Source organism: Falco rusticolus, chromosome 2 (genome assembly GCF_015220075.1).
Source record: "Falco rusticolus isolate bFalRus1 chromosome 2, bFalRus1.pri, whole genome shotgun sequence".
Taxonomy (NCBI): Eukaryota; Metazoa; Chordata; class Aves; order Falconiformes; family Falconidae; genus Falco; species Falco rusticolus.
The window spans coordinates 119,000,568-119,013,303 of NC_051188.1; the positions used below are offsets into that span (position 1 = coordinate 119,000,568).

Genomic DNA, 12,736 nt, shown 5'->3' on the forward strand with positions numbered 1-12,736 from the left:
TCCTTTAGATTCCCATGGTCTCCTGGCAGCTTGAGTCATATGAAGATGTTCTCCCCTCTGTGCTTAAGAGGGAGGGGAATGGTATAGCACCTGTTCTGCTATTTTGTGTCATAGAATTGCTTTAGCATGACAGGTTCCATCACGTCCACATCTCTGGTGTGCTACACCTCTGATGGAGCTGTCTGTCCCCTGCTACCAATGAAGAATATTCACTGGAAGTGTGACCCAAGCTACAGCTACCTGAAGCTCTATGTTCAAAGCCTAACGAAGACCTGGCAGTCGTCATGCACTCCGTGTGGCACTCAGGCGGATGCTCACTCCTCCTGCTCTCCCTCTGGCACCTCTTAACGAGTCTATACGTACTCTCTATCTGACTGGGCTTCCAGCAAGTGGGCATATTTGGAAGTTCAAATCAGGCACCAGAGGGCTCTGAGGCACATGAAGGCTCACCTTCATGAAGCGCAAAGTCTACGGATTGCCCTAAACAGTCCTTTGGATTCCCATGGGTCTCCTGGCAGCTCGAGTCATATAAAGACGTTTCTTCCCTCTGTGAGACAGGTTGAGACAGGAACAGCGTTACAGTGTCACCACCACACATCAGCAGGGCAAAACCTGTGGTGAGGAACTGAGAGGAAAGAACAGGAGCCATGCAAAAAAGAAAGTGGGAGAAACAGCAGCAACGGGGAGAAGCAGAGGTGGAAAGGGGAAGTCTGGTGAGATCCTGTGCTGAGGCAAAACTGAAATGAAAATATTAATGGGAAGTAAATGAGAAGAGCTAGAGAAAAACAGACACAGTTGAGGGGCTAGGAAGGCAACAGAATGGGATGACGGGACCCGACAGAAAAGCCAAGAGTTACAGAAGCTAATGACAACCTGCATGAAGCTGGCGGGGGGGTTCCCCTCTGCTAAGCAACTGTATCCATCTCAGGCTCCCCTGGCTGATGCAGGTCTTCCCAAAGGTCCTTGCCCAGTCTCCTTATGAGGCTTGCTGCAATTTCTGCCTCCCCACATCTGCTGTTTCTGCCCCAGGGATTTCTGTCGAGCATTTCGAGTCTCCATCTGATGCCGTTCACTTCTGCCAAAACACTGTTTAGCAAAACCAATGTTTATGGCTGTGCACACAATATAGGTAAACATGCAAATCAGATCATTAAAAAAGCTGCAGAAAATGCCTGATAAGCAGCTGCACAAAGCTCAGCGGCCACATCATGGGGTAGGAGCAGCCTGCATCTTTCCCAAGGGCCGCGGAGAGCGCACTGTTTCCAAGCAGCTTTGGAAGGGATGGTTCTTGCCTTGCGTAAAGGCCCACACCACCCCTTGCACAGTGTTGTAAGGAAATCCAACCCTTTTTTGGTTTGCTGAAAGCTGACATGCAACAAAACCAGATATCCGTAGAAGATGTCTTCAGGGGCTGCAAGTGACCAAGGGTCATTGCATTAGCACATTCTAATTAGACTCTTTCTGGAGGAAGTGCTATGTTGTCAGGCATCCAGGTTTCAGAGTCTCAGCATCAAAGCAAAAGAACTTGCATTACCAGAATGACAAATAAATATCACTGAAGCATTCCCTAACAATAATGGAAGGGCTGATAGCTGAGAAAGATTGAGCCAAATTCACTTAGCTCGGAAGGCCTCAAGAAATTGGTGTAATTTGTTAGCTCATAGCTACACGAGTGGAAAACTAAATGACAGCAAGAGTTCCTGCCACACGGAAAACAATGGAAATCAAAAAAGAATTGCTGGAGCCAGGAGATATGAGCAAAGATTGGAGTTTTAGCTATATCAAAGAGCATAGTCTGAAAGGAAGAAAAAGTAAATAAGGATGTAGAAAATGTTCTGATATACCAAACAGTTTCTATTGAATTCCAAAAGAAATGGAAGTTGGCATAGTCCATTATCTAGAAATAAAACACATTTTTAGTTCCAACGCAGCCATTTTTCACAAGGTCAAAAAGACTCAAATCTACTAAGAACGAAATATGAACAAAAAATAGGCTAGCTAAAATTGCAGTCTGAATTTATTCATCGTTCATTTGATCACAGATGGCATATAGTTCAGCAAGGATCTGATTATATGACAAATGGTTGGTTACTGGTGTAGCAGCAGAAGATACACAGCACAAAGAAAGTGCACTTTTACCGTATTGTTACTGAAAGCTGAGATTTTATCGATTTGCAAAAGGCTGCTGGGGGAAGGACTAGCGTTAGAATCAGTAACTTCCGAGATAAACCTACAAAGTTGCAGGTCCTGGCAGAATTACATGATCAGCTGTTATTAGTGATACTGAACTAACAACCCCATTACACCCTGCGTAGATGCGGTGCTTAGGGACGTGGTTTAATGGTGGACTTGGCAGTCCTAGGTTAACAGTTGGACTTGATGATCTCGAAGGTCTTTTCCAACCTAAATGATTCTATGATTCTATATTTCCATACCCTGAGAAAGGATGGGAGTGATGGCACGCTTCAGGGGAGGTGTAAAACTGATCTCATGAATACCTCTTGTCCTTAACTATACAATCAACCTTGTGGCTTGAATGGAGGTTCAGCCCCAAAATCTTGACCCAAATGTCTCCTGGAACATGTCGGACAACGCAGGATTCATCTGATCTTCATTCATGCTGCAACGCGCTCCTCAGTGGGCAGCACTTTGCAGTCCTGGAGGAGCTGTGTTTCAGCACGGCATGAAGTCATTTGTCGAAAGGCAGGTCAAGTTTTACAAGGCATTCAGCAATGAGATATTTGGGGATGAAAGATGCCATATGATGTCAGTAGAGAGGCAGAGGCTCAGAGAGTTCAGTCCGAATGGTGATCATCCAACCTGACCATTCAGGGCTCTTCTGCTTCTTCTTTCAACATATGTTCTGTTCATTGACCCCTGTAACTGAGGGTTAGGGAGAACAAATATTAGGTAAGACCAAATCAATACGCTGAATTTCTCGCTGTAACAGGATTTATTTATCCGAGAGAAATGAAGAGAGGCAGAAATGGGGAGATCAGTTGCCTTTAACCCATCTGTAGAGTTGACCTCACCCCTATTTCTGACCTAGCTGGCGTTTTTAGGGGTCTGCCGTCAGGTGTGGACACAGCTTCAGAGTGCCCAGAGGGGGAATAAGGCTGGCAGGGCAGCAGGTCGCTGGCGTAACGCCCCGCGAGTCCCTCCGTAAATCTACGTCAGACATTTGCAGCTGTTACTACAGCTACTTCTGATAGTCAATTGTTCCGTGGCCTCTTCTGCATTAAATCTCTTTAATTTATTTAAAAAAATAATTTAAATGATTTAATAATATAAACTTAATTAAATTCTGCATTAAAGCTGTTGTTGCTGATACCCCGGGCAACTATGGCAGCACAGAGCTAAGGATCCACCTGAAGAACAGGACAGGTATGTGGGCGCCTGGGCTTTGCATCAGCCCACACGGCCACTGCTCAGTGGACATGGAAGCTGCACGAGCCATGTTAAACCCAGCACCACACGGCAGATGCAGCCCACGAAAGCAAGAGTTTGCACCCCAGAATTCATGGTGGGAGGAACTCCAGGGCACTCAAAGTTATACATGCTGTAAGGTTGGCTTTGGCTCTTCATATTTGTGCTATTATGAGCTGGAAAATATAACTTCTTGGTGTAAATGACCCCCCCATCCCCAGATTATTTCTAGCTATCTTAACAGGTTATAATAGTTAAAATTCTCACCAGTAATGTCTTGCACCTTCTGAACGATGTTCACACAGACTTATGAGTCTAAAAAAAAGAAAAAAAAAAAAAAGAGCAATGGTGGTTAAACATATAAGCTCTATGGAGGCGTAATTGGGGAATCACATCAGCTTGCTGCTCCCTTCCACTCTTTCTCTACGACACTGCAGCATCATGTAATTCCTGAGGCCCATAAGAGGAAATAGGACACATTATTATTGGGTTACATTTCTAGCTGAAAGGAAAAGTATAAAAGTCTTCCACAATAGAAAGATGCAGTCAGATCTTTCGGGTTCCTTCCAGCAGATCCGTCTCCTTGAATAAAGATGATAGATGTGATCAGAGAGAATACAGGACAGATGGGTATAGCAGTGCATCGTGTTCTGGCTGCTGCCCACTGCTTTGCCTCTGCGAGTGGGCTGGAAAGGGGAAAGAAGAAGAGTGCTATCTTTGATTTTATGCTCTCTCATCAACGGAGAAACCCCAGCTGGGAAGCTGCAGGCAGCACAAAACAAAGCAGACCAGAGAACCTGGTCCTTATGCAAATATTTAAAACTATGCATGCTGTTACCATATGAAAAAATACCCTGAGGTTGAGAAGTGGAGGAAAGTACTTTAAGGCATACTGTGAACACTAAACAAAAGTCGGCTTTCAGCCTGAAAAAAAAAAAAAAAAAAAAAAAAAAAAGATAGTCTGATGTTCTAGATTCTTGGGTAGCCCTTATAATAAAGAATTGTACTGCTTCTCATCCTGCATCGCAAACAATATTTAGGTCTGTGGTACTTTTTTACAATAGTGATACTTACTGTAAATTTGTACAGCGAAGTAACTTTAAAAGCGTAGTCGGAAGAGCAAAGCAAAAAACTTAAGGAAAGAAGAAGCCTAAGACCTACTTTTGCTGTAAAGGAGCATTTCTAGTAAATCACATCTCACTACTGATTAAAGTTCCGCCATCTGGAGTTCACCAAAGTGGCATCTGGCATTCCAACAATTTTAGGAAATATGCTGTAACTATAATAATAAAACCGAACATCCTGGTTTTAAACAGGCAGTTTCTCCCGCTGATCTTTTTAAGAGATATGCTCCAGTTCAGGCAGAAGGCTTGGTGCACAAGCGATGACGCTTGGTGAAATTCTGTGGCTTACTGTGCACCAGAGGTCCACCCGCTGGACAGAATTCATCCTTCTGGCTTTAAAATTGTGGCTTAAGAGACTCGCTGAACTGAAGTGCTTTAAATATATAATCACCAGAGGAACCCTCTGTTGTCCAGGGCCACAGGCACCTCCAGAGCATGACTGAGCCCCATTAAGACGTGAATTATCTTCGCAACTGACTACTTACCATTCCCTATTGAACAGAGGGACTGCACTCCTGAATTATTTACAGTTCAGCAGAATGCAGTTGGGTCTATGACTATGCATCCTGTACCAAAGGCCTGACCTTATTACACACTGCTCAACCTATTGCGTTAGGATCCTTTCTATATCTCTGCTATTTATGATCAATAGCGTGGACTGCTGACTAATGAGGCTGGGATCAGAAACATTCCAGATGCTAAACCTTCAAAAGGATGTAGGTGCCTGATGTTCCCAGTGCATACAATCCTGACTGACAGCATTTTATGGCATCCAAAGGTCTGAAGGAGTTCCACACAGAGCTCTGACTTCCTCAGTCTTGGCAATGCTGACTTAACCCAGAAGATGCTTCGGGGCAATGTGATGCAACAGGATCCGCAAAGCAGGATGCTCTGAATATGACTAATTCATGGAAAACAAAACCACAACCATCACATTTTATAGCACAGCAATAAATAAGGGTGGGTGGGTGGGGTGGGGTGGGAATACGAGTTGTTCTGCCCCTTCCTTCTTTTAAACGATAGATTTGTGGCTAAAGCCACCATAGAGAAAACATGGTACTAGTCTGGGTGGCTGATTCCATTTTCTGGAACCAGACACAGCCAGGTAGGCTAGACCTAAAAATGATTTAAGTGCAAATAGTCTATTTATATCGGGAGGCTTTTGTTATTTGGATTTATTTCATCACAAGAGGAGTTGCCTGGTTCTGACAATCTGACGAAAACCGACAATCATGTATCAAAAACATACTTTAGCAAGTTATCCCCTTTCCAGTCTGTTCTTCAGCAGCCCGCCCCAAAAAGTGTCCTATACAATACACACTGTTTTTTAAACAAATTTCTTTCAGAATTAATTTTTTCTATGTACCCTAAGCTTCCTTGGCTAACAGAACTGGACATCAGCATGTCAGTGATCCATGAATTCAGTTGATGGCGATCAGAGCAGCACCAGTTCCACTGGCCAACATGGATCTTTCCTATTGATGATGCCAGTTGTAAATATACAATTAGATATTTATAAGCAGACCCCACGATTCATAAATATGTGCATTTCCTCCACAATAATATGAATAAATGTTTGAATACAACAAACACCCAGTATATTTACAAGTATTTTGAGAAAATCTCAGCGTCAGCAGCACTGAACTTCAGTGAGGTCTTGTGCCTTCAAATGTCACCTTGTATAAGGATGCGCGCTGGAACTTCACGACAGGCAGCAAGCATCACATGTATTTGAACAATAGCTAGCAAAGTTCTGCTTCTGTATTTTAAGTGCAATGTACAGTAGTATATTAATAGCCTTAAAATAAAATAGGAAAAATAAATTTTATGCAAGCCTTCCATCAATTTTTTTATATTTTCTTGTAATAATAATATCACAGGCTACTTGTAGAAGCTTGGATGTGACACAATGCATGCAATGAGTTTTTCTTTGCCATTTTTCTTTCAGCCTCTCTCTTTCTCTTCTATAGCTTTACCCTTTCCTGCTTTGCTTTTTTTTACTTTCCCTCGTATATGCACCCTACTCTTTTCATTGTGAAGCAGCATACATGTATGTGGCCCTGTTTACGCTGAAGGGGGTAAAAGCACTCTGCAGACTTCAATTAATTAGCACACGGTAAGCCGACAGCAACACGGTCACCCTGATTTTGCCACCCTTGGGTTAAAAATCGCGAGACCATTTAACAACACACAAACTTCAAGCTCTCTTTTCAAAGTTGAGGCCAGCAGCTTGTGTGCAGGATCCTTCCTGTGCTCTGGATGGCATCTCTAGCTAAGCTTATGCAGATGTAATTACCCAATGCAGATGCAATTATCCAAACTGGAATTTTGCCAGGACACAAGGATCAACACGTTTGTGAAATGTGCCATGAAGTCATTCGCGAAAAGTAGTTGGAAGCTCATTTTTAAAAAGTGTCACCCTAAAGGCAAAAGAAACAGAACTGGTGGAAATCATGGCACCTCGCTGGAGATTCTCCAGCCCCAGCCATGCCCTGGTCTCTCTTGTGACAGGGTTTCTCTCTCTCCCATGGCTGGGAGCGTCGAGAAATACTCTGTGCTACAGCTCTGGCTTCCTTCTGCCAGCAGTTTCCTCACAGGAGGAGGAAACAGTCTCGACTCTTCATATTTTTTTAATAAAATATCTTCCTCCCTCCTCTTCCATTGCAAACTTCTGGAAATAAAAAGCACGTTTAAACTTCTCCAGTTTCATTTTTCTATGTTTTGTGTTTCTTTTCTTCTGATCTTTTTGCTTTCGTCTGCTGACTTTATTATACCAATTTAGCTGCCGCAGATGTTCCCCCCCCCCCCCTTTTTCTTTTAATGGATACGGCAGTGAAATGATTGCTTCTGGCCTGCTGCCCACAGCCGCTGCTTTTCAGTGGCTCCTTTTCCCCTTACCGTCTCTCGAAGTGACATTATGCACCGAATCCTACAAACACTACGACATGCTGACAGCTCTTTTTTCAGCAGACTGAGCTCCCTCTCGGCATCAAAAGCGGTATCCCAGGCCATCTCATCAGCCAAGGCAAATTGTCACATCTTCATCAATTCTCCTGAAATCAGCGGAGCTTCAGCAGTTTAATTCAGCTGGATAAATGGACGGCTGAATTCCCGAAGTACACCCAGGGACTAAGACTGGGTTTTTTTTTATAACTTCAGCCACAGCAGTGAACCCATCAGCTCATCCTAAGTTTTTTCCTTACCACCCTTTAGAAATTTCCCACAGAGTTTTCTCCATATGGGACTCTGGCACCAGCCAGAATCACTTTCTTTTCTTTCTGGCTTAGGGAATGAATGGCAGAAAACTGTCCTCACTGCAGCACATTGGTGGGACTCAGCAGCACGACTCAGCACAAGAGACCACTCTGCGATGCTGCTCCTGCTCAGCACGGCAAGGCTGGGACAGAGAAACACCAGTATCGACATTTCAGAGTGCCTTCCCTGGTCCTCTGAAAACTGCAAGTTATTGAAGATGGTCAAAACGAAAGGGGAAAAATAACGACAAGTTTGGCAAATATTTCCATTATACAGCATTGTAGACTATCTTCTACTCATTCTGACAGCTCTTTCCCAGGACAGCAGACAGGACTCCGCGCACCCCGCATAAGTAAGCAGGCCAAAACCACAGCACGTGACATCTCTATTGACTTGGTAATTCAAAGGATTTATTTTTTCTTTAGGTTCCCTCCAGCTCTACATGCAGTTGCACGCTCAAATACAAAGCTTCCTGACCCTTACAATTCCGAGGGACTAAAATCTGAGCTGCTGGGTTTAGTTTAATCTTTAATTTCAGAAGGACCTGGGCCAATGAGTGAAGAATCACATACGGCCCATAGGCAGAGCCCTTCTGAACAGCATATTCTCGATGTTATATATAGCACCTCTCCCTTGTGAATTTCCAGGTGTTTCTCAGATTTTACAGGTAGGAACACCAAAACTCCAGATGGCAAGCGTTTTGCTTGAGATCATGTCAGCGATTACAGAGGTATTTCCTGACTCCCATTCTAATTGCTGCATTAAAGAACATAGCTAAAAATCATAGCCGAAGCCCTACTGCTTTTCTTTCCACTATCACATTTTTCCTGTAATGCAATGTTTTGGTCTCATTCCTTTTCTACATACAACCCTCCAGTCCGTCCAAAGTAGCATGCTTCTTGGCCAATTCCAAGTACTTTTTGTTGATTTTAACAGGCTTATTACTGCATATTTGGCTGGCCACAAGCCACAGTAGATTTAGTTTTATACTGCTTTCATTAACTGCTTTCAGATATGCTAAGTTTTCTCGCTGCATGGAAAGATAAAATAGAGATGAGGGCTATTGCTGTGTTCTATTCTTGGTTTGTAAGACCAGTGTTAGAGTTTGTTTACGGTCCTTTCTAGCGCTGTTCACTCTACTACCCAAGCTTGTTATTGACTTCAGTGTTTTCAACATCTACAGATGTATCCAAGAAATGCTTGGAATCAATAATGTGAAAAGGGAAATTGCAAGCTATGTCTGTGAAAATGTTGTGAAGAATACGCTGGCTTCTAGGAAACTGCAACTGAGACAAGAGCATGTTGAAGATAAAGACCAACCCCACAAATCTCCATCACACCCCTTCTCTTCAAAAAATGATGGTTCCATTTCTGCTTAGTTCACCTGAGGTAGAAAGTCACAAGAAAGAAGGGAGACGAATCATTCCTTGTGCTTGAAAATGACAGGAAGAAGAAAGGGAAAGATGGAGGGAGGGAATAAAAAGTAAAAAGAAATTGCTAAGCTCTTAAGCTTTGGAAAAATAAACTCACTGTCATGGTTGGACAGAATGACACAACAAGTCTGGGTGTGAAGACATCACTGAGGACATTTACCCAGGAACAATCCCATGCCGCAATCTGATGGCAAGCAACTCCTTGGAAATCATGGCTTAGTTGGGTTATCCTAATTTTCTTACCAGTAACATGTTGCTTGGATTGTCAGCAGCTACTGGGATGGACCGGCTCTAACTCAGCGTACTCCACACTAGGCAGCCGTAGTTCCTTCCTTGCTGCGGCACTTCGGAGGCAGTGTCCTTATTGACATTCTGTGTCTTGCCAGGAGTGGTAACACAGGAGCAGCAGGGTGCTTATTGCTCGTCTGCTGAAAAGCCTAATCTGGAATCAGAAAAGCGTATTATGAACAAAACAGACTGTATTGAAATTGGGATATATTGCTTGAGCTGTTCTTTCATAAAGAAATACACTGAAGATGATTTTCTCTTTCACCTAAGTAACTTAAGAAAGTTATTAGTGGACTGTTATTTCTATTTCATCGTCTGACTCTGTTTTTCACTAATGAGATTTCCAACAGCACCTTAATTCACCTTTTTGCTAAGTAACCTTCTCTTGCTTCAGCTTCTTCATTAAAGCCAACTGTTTTTTGTTTGTTCTGAAGCTCTCTTGGTACAGAATATGGCATTAATTATTTTTCTCCCAGTCAGATAATGACTGTAACCTAACATTTATACTTGCCCCTTCTTCATCAAAGACGATGCATGTTCCTTGGTACTTGGTGAAAGCTGAAAAGACTTCCATTAGATCTTCAATCTATGGCAATAATTTATGTGATAAAACAGAAATCTCACTGTAAACCAAGGGTTTGCTAGGCAGGGGCCTTAAATATTCTAGGATGAACACAATGGTAACTGTACAGTTCCCAGGAGCTCAGGAGGAAAACCAGTGTGATACAAGGATAATTAAATTATTTTCAAGCTTCTCAAGTGCTTTTGGAATCCCTATATGTCACCAGATGTCTCCCACACACTAGTTTCTACTTTCTTTAAATGAGTTAAAGTAGCAAAACTCAAGGAGCTATCTCATCATCCAATTTAGAAGAGTCTACACTGACATCCTTATTAAAAAGCAACACAGGTGAGTTTGAAAGGGCCCTGTTCATCCCTTTATAGCTTGGCCCAATTTTGTAAAACGTTATAAAGACCTGGCTGGAGAATTTGTGTGTGATTAATGTCTCAGCTGTGTGCCACTGGCCTTCTGTTGACAGTAGTTAGTCAACATTTTAGATTTATTTCAGGTGGCAACAAATTCTGCTTTTAGGGAACAGTGCATTTGCTATTCAGTTCGAAGCAGCTGTATCATGGAACACAGTGAATCCAGGGATACAATGCGAACTCATTAATTCCTTTGATGCAAATGGTTCCTTATTCTATCCTTACAGATAACATAAACATATTTTCCCTTTTGTCTGAGAACGTTTCTGTTTCTAATCTATACACTATATTCAAAGACATATTGCTACATTTCCACACTTAATACAAACTCCGTTTCCATTAGTGTTTTGGTGCTTCACTCCATTTCATTCTTAAGCAAATTAATAGTTTCTAAACCAGTTTCTCTCCAACCATTTGTAATAGATTGCATGGGCTTCATGAGGTCCTGCTTATCGGAGTTTTCTAGTGGAATTTACAGCAAGGCAAAACAAAACGGTGAAGGACATACTGTAAGGAACAGTTTTATGTAAGCACAAACAGGAACAGGTAAACTCATCAGTCTTTTTCCTTTGCTATTTGCATATGCCATCGCCTTCTTGTTGTGATCACAGGTTTTGTTTTCCTTGTGCACTGCAGCAGACCACCTCTTGCTTTATTTCACATGTATCTGTGCACCTTAAGCATCACCTGGTATTTCTGGGTTTGAATAAATCTCTGGTTTCAAAGGAATTCTTAAACAAAGCCAATGTATTCTGTGTAGTAATAGGCAGTGTCCTGGAAGCTCTTGTAGCTTAATTACAACTATCCCCCCCCCCCCCCTGAAACACTATGTTTTTTGAAAATTCAGCTCGTTTTCTCTCAAAGCTCATCCTGCTTGTTAAAGTCTTGAACCAGATTTTCCAAACAATTTGTAAGCCTGGTTTTCAGTGAAACCTCCTGTCCAGTAAGTTTTCAGTTTTATTTGGTTCTGCACAGCTCTAATGACTGTACGCGCTTCCAGAAAGCATTTGTTAAATGCTTAGTATCACCAAACCATCATTTTTAAATGTTTCTTTCAAAATTACAACAGCTTAATTCCACCGAGTGTGACTCCCGATCTGCCCTTGCACCAGCCGCTGCAGTGCTGGGGTCGCCCTGGGGAGGGGCGCAGAGGAAGGCAGAACTTCAGCCTGCGTCCTTTGACTGTTCAGGATGATTATAGGCTGATGATGATGCAGCCCACCTTGTTTAATGCCCTTGGTTCTCGAACTTTTTTAAAAAATCTAGTGTCCAAGAAAGGCAGAACAGGAAAAAGAAGAAATCTGGTGGAACCAGTCACTGAAACGAAGCCTCTTTTGCTTTCCTTGCCGAGGAGCTCTGCTGGTGCCAGGTCATCAGCACCTAGGCTCTGGAGGGGCTCCTGCTTTCCTTACGCCCTCACCAATGAGAAACGTGAGTGATGATGCTGAAACCACCGCTCATGGTGCTTTTAGGAAAAGATTGGAAAGCCAATGCTTTTTCAGAGGCTTTTTGCCTTCTTGCTTTTTACTATCTGCAGAAATGGGCAACACCTCCCAAATGGGGGTTTTACTATCCCTGAGTTCTGCTATCAGGGCAGTCAAATAACTAGAAAGACAAAACTGAAGGGTTTTTTTCCTTTTCCGAAGGAATCTCTACCACTTCTGTGAGGGATTCAACTCTGCCTTTGCTTCACATTATCTGTATTTTCCAGTGTATAACCCAAGGATTTATTCCTAGTGTCTCTGTGTTTGTTTATTTTTTAACCAATAAGCTGTGCTTTCCTTACAGCAACAGGAAAAAATAAATCCATTGAAGTACAAGAATAATGCAGTCTGAGAACCACTGAAAGAAGTGCATCTAGATGAGCAGCGATAAAAATCAGACATGTACATATTAATATTTTGACAACAGAAAAAGAACAGAGGATGAGATAAGACTTCTCAAAAAAGAAGTCCTTAAAAACAGAAGTTATCTAATTGGTTATTTTACCTAGAGGTAGAACAATCTATTTCTAGCTATCACATAGTAATGAGAAGTCATTATCTTGAACTCTTCTTTAATTAACATCAATCCTGATTAGTCAGAATATATTAGGCTTTTTGTCTGTTACCATAGTAGTAGAATCTCCAGTAAAGGAGGTATTCAATCACACATTATCATTTGCACACCAATTCCATGTAATTATTATTGTACCACGTTTCATGAATATTATTTTTTCTTCTC

At 42.3% G+C, this 12,736-nt stretch overlaps 1 long non-coding RNA gene across 1 annotated transcript in view; it reads right to left on the reverse strand.

Moving 5' to 3' along the window:
- Positions 1 to 2,019: 2,019 nt before the first annotated feature.
- LOC119142620 overlaps positions 2,020 to 12,736 on the reverse strand; it is a 29,266-nt gene continuing 18,549 nt past the window's right edge. Inside the window, exons 2-4 of the long non-coding RNA XR_005102354.1 lie at positions 9,482 to 9,680; positions 3,694 to 3,741; positions 2,020 to 2,883 (exon numbers count right to left, since the gene is read on the reverse strand). This is a non-coding gene — a long non-coding RNA (uncharacterized LOC119142620). The remainder of the gene's footprint in view (positions 2,884 to 3,693; positions 3,742 to 9,481; positions 9,681 to 12,736) is intronic.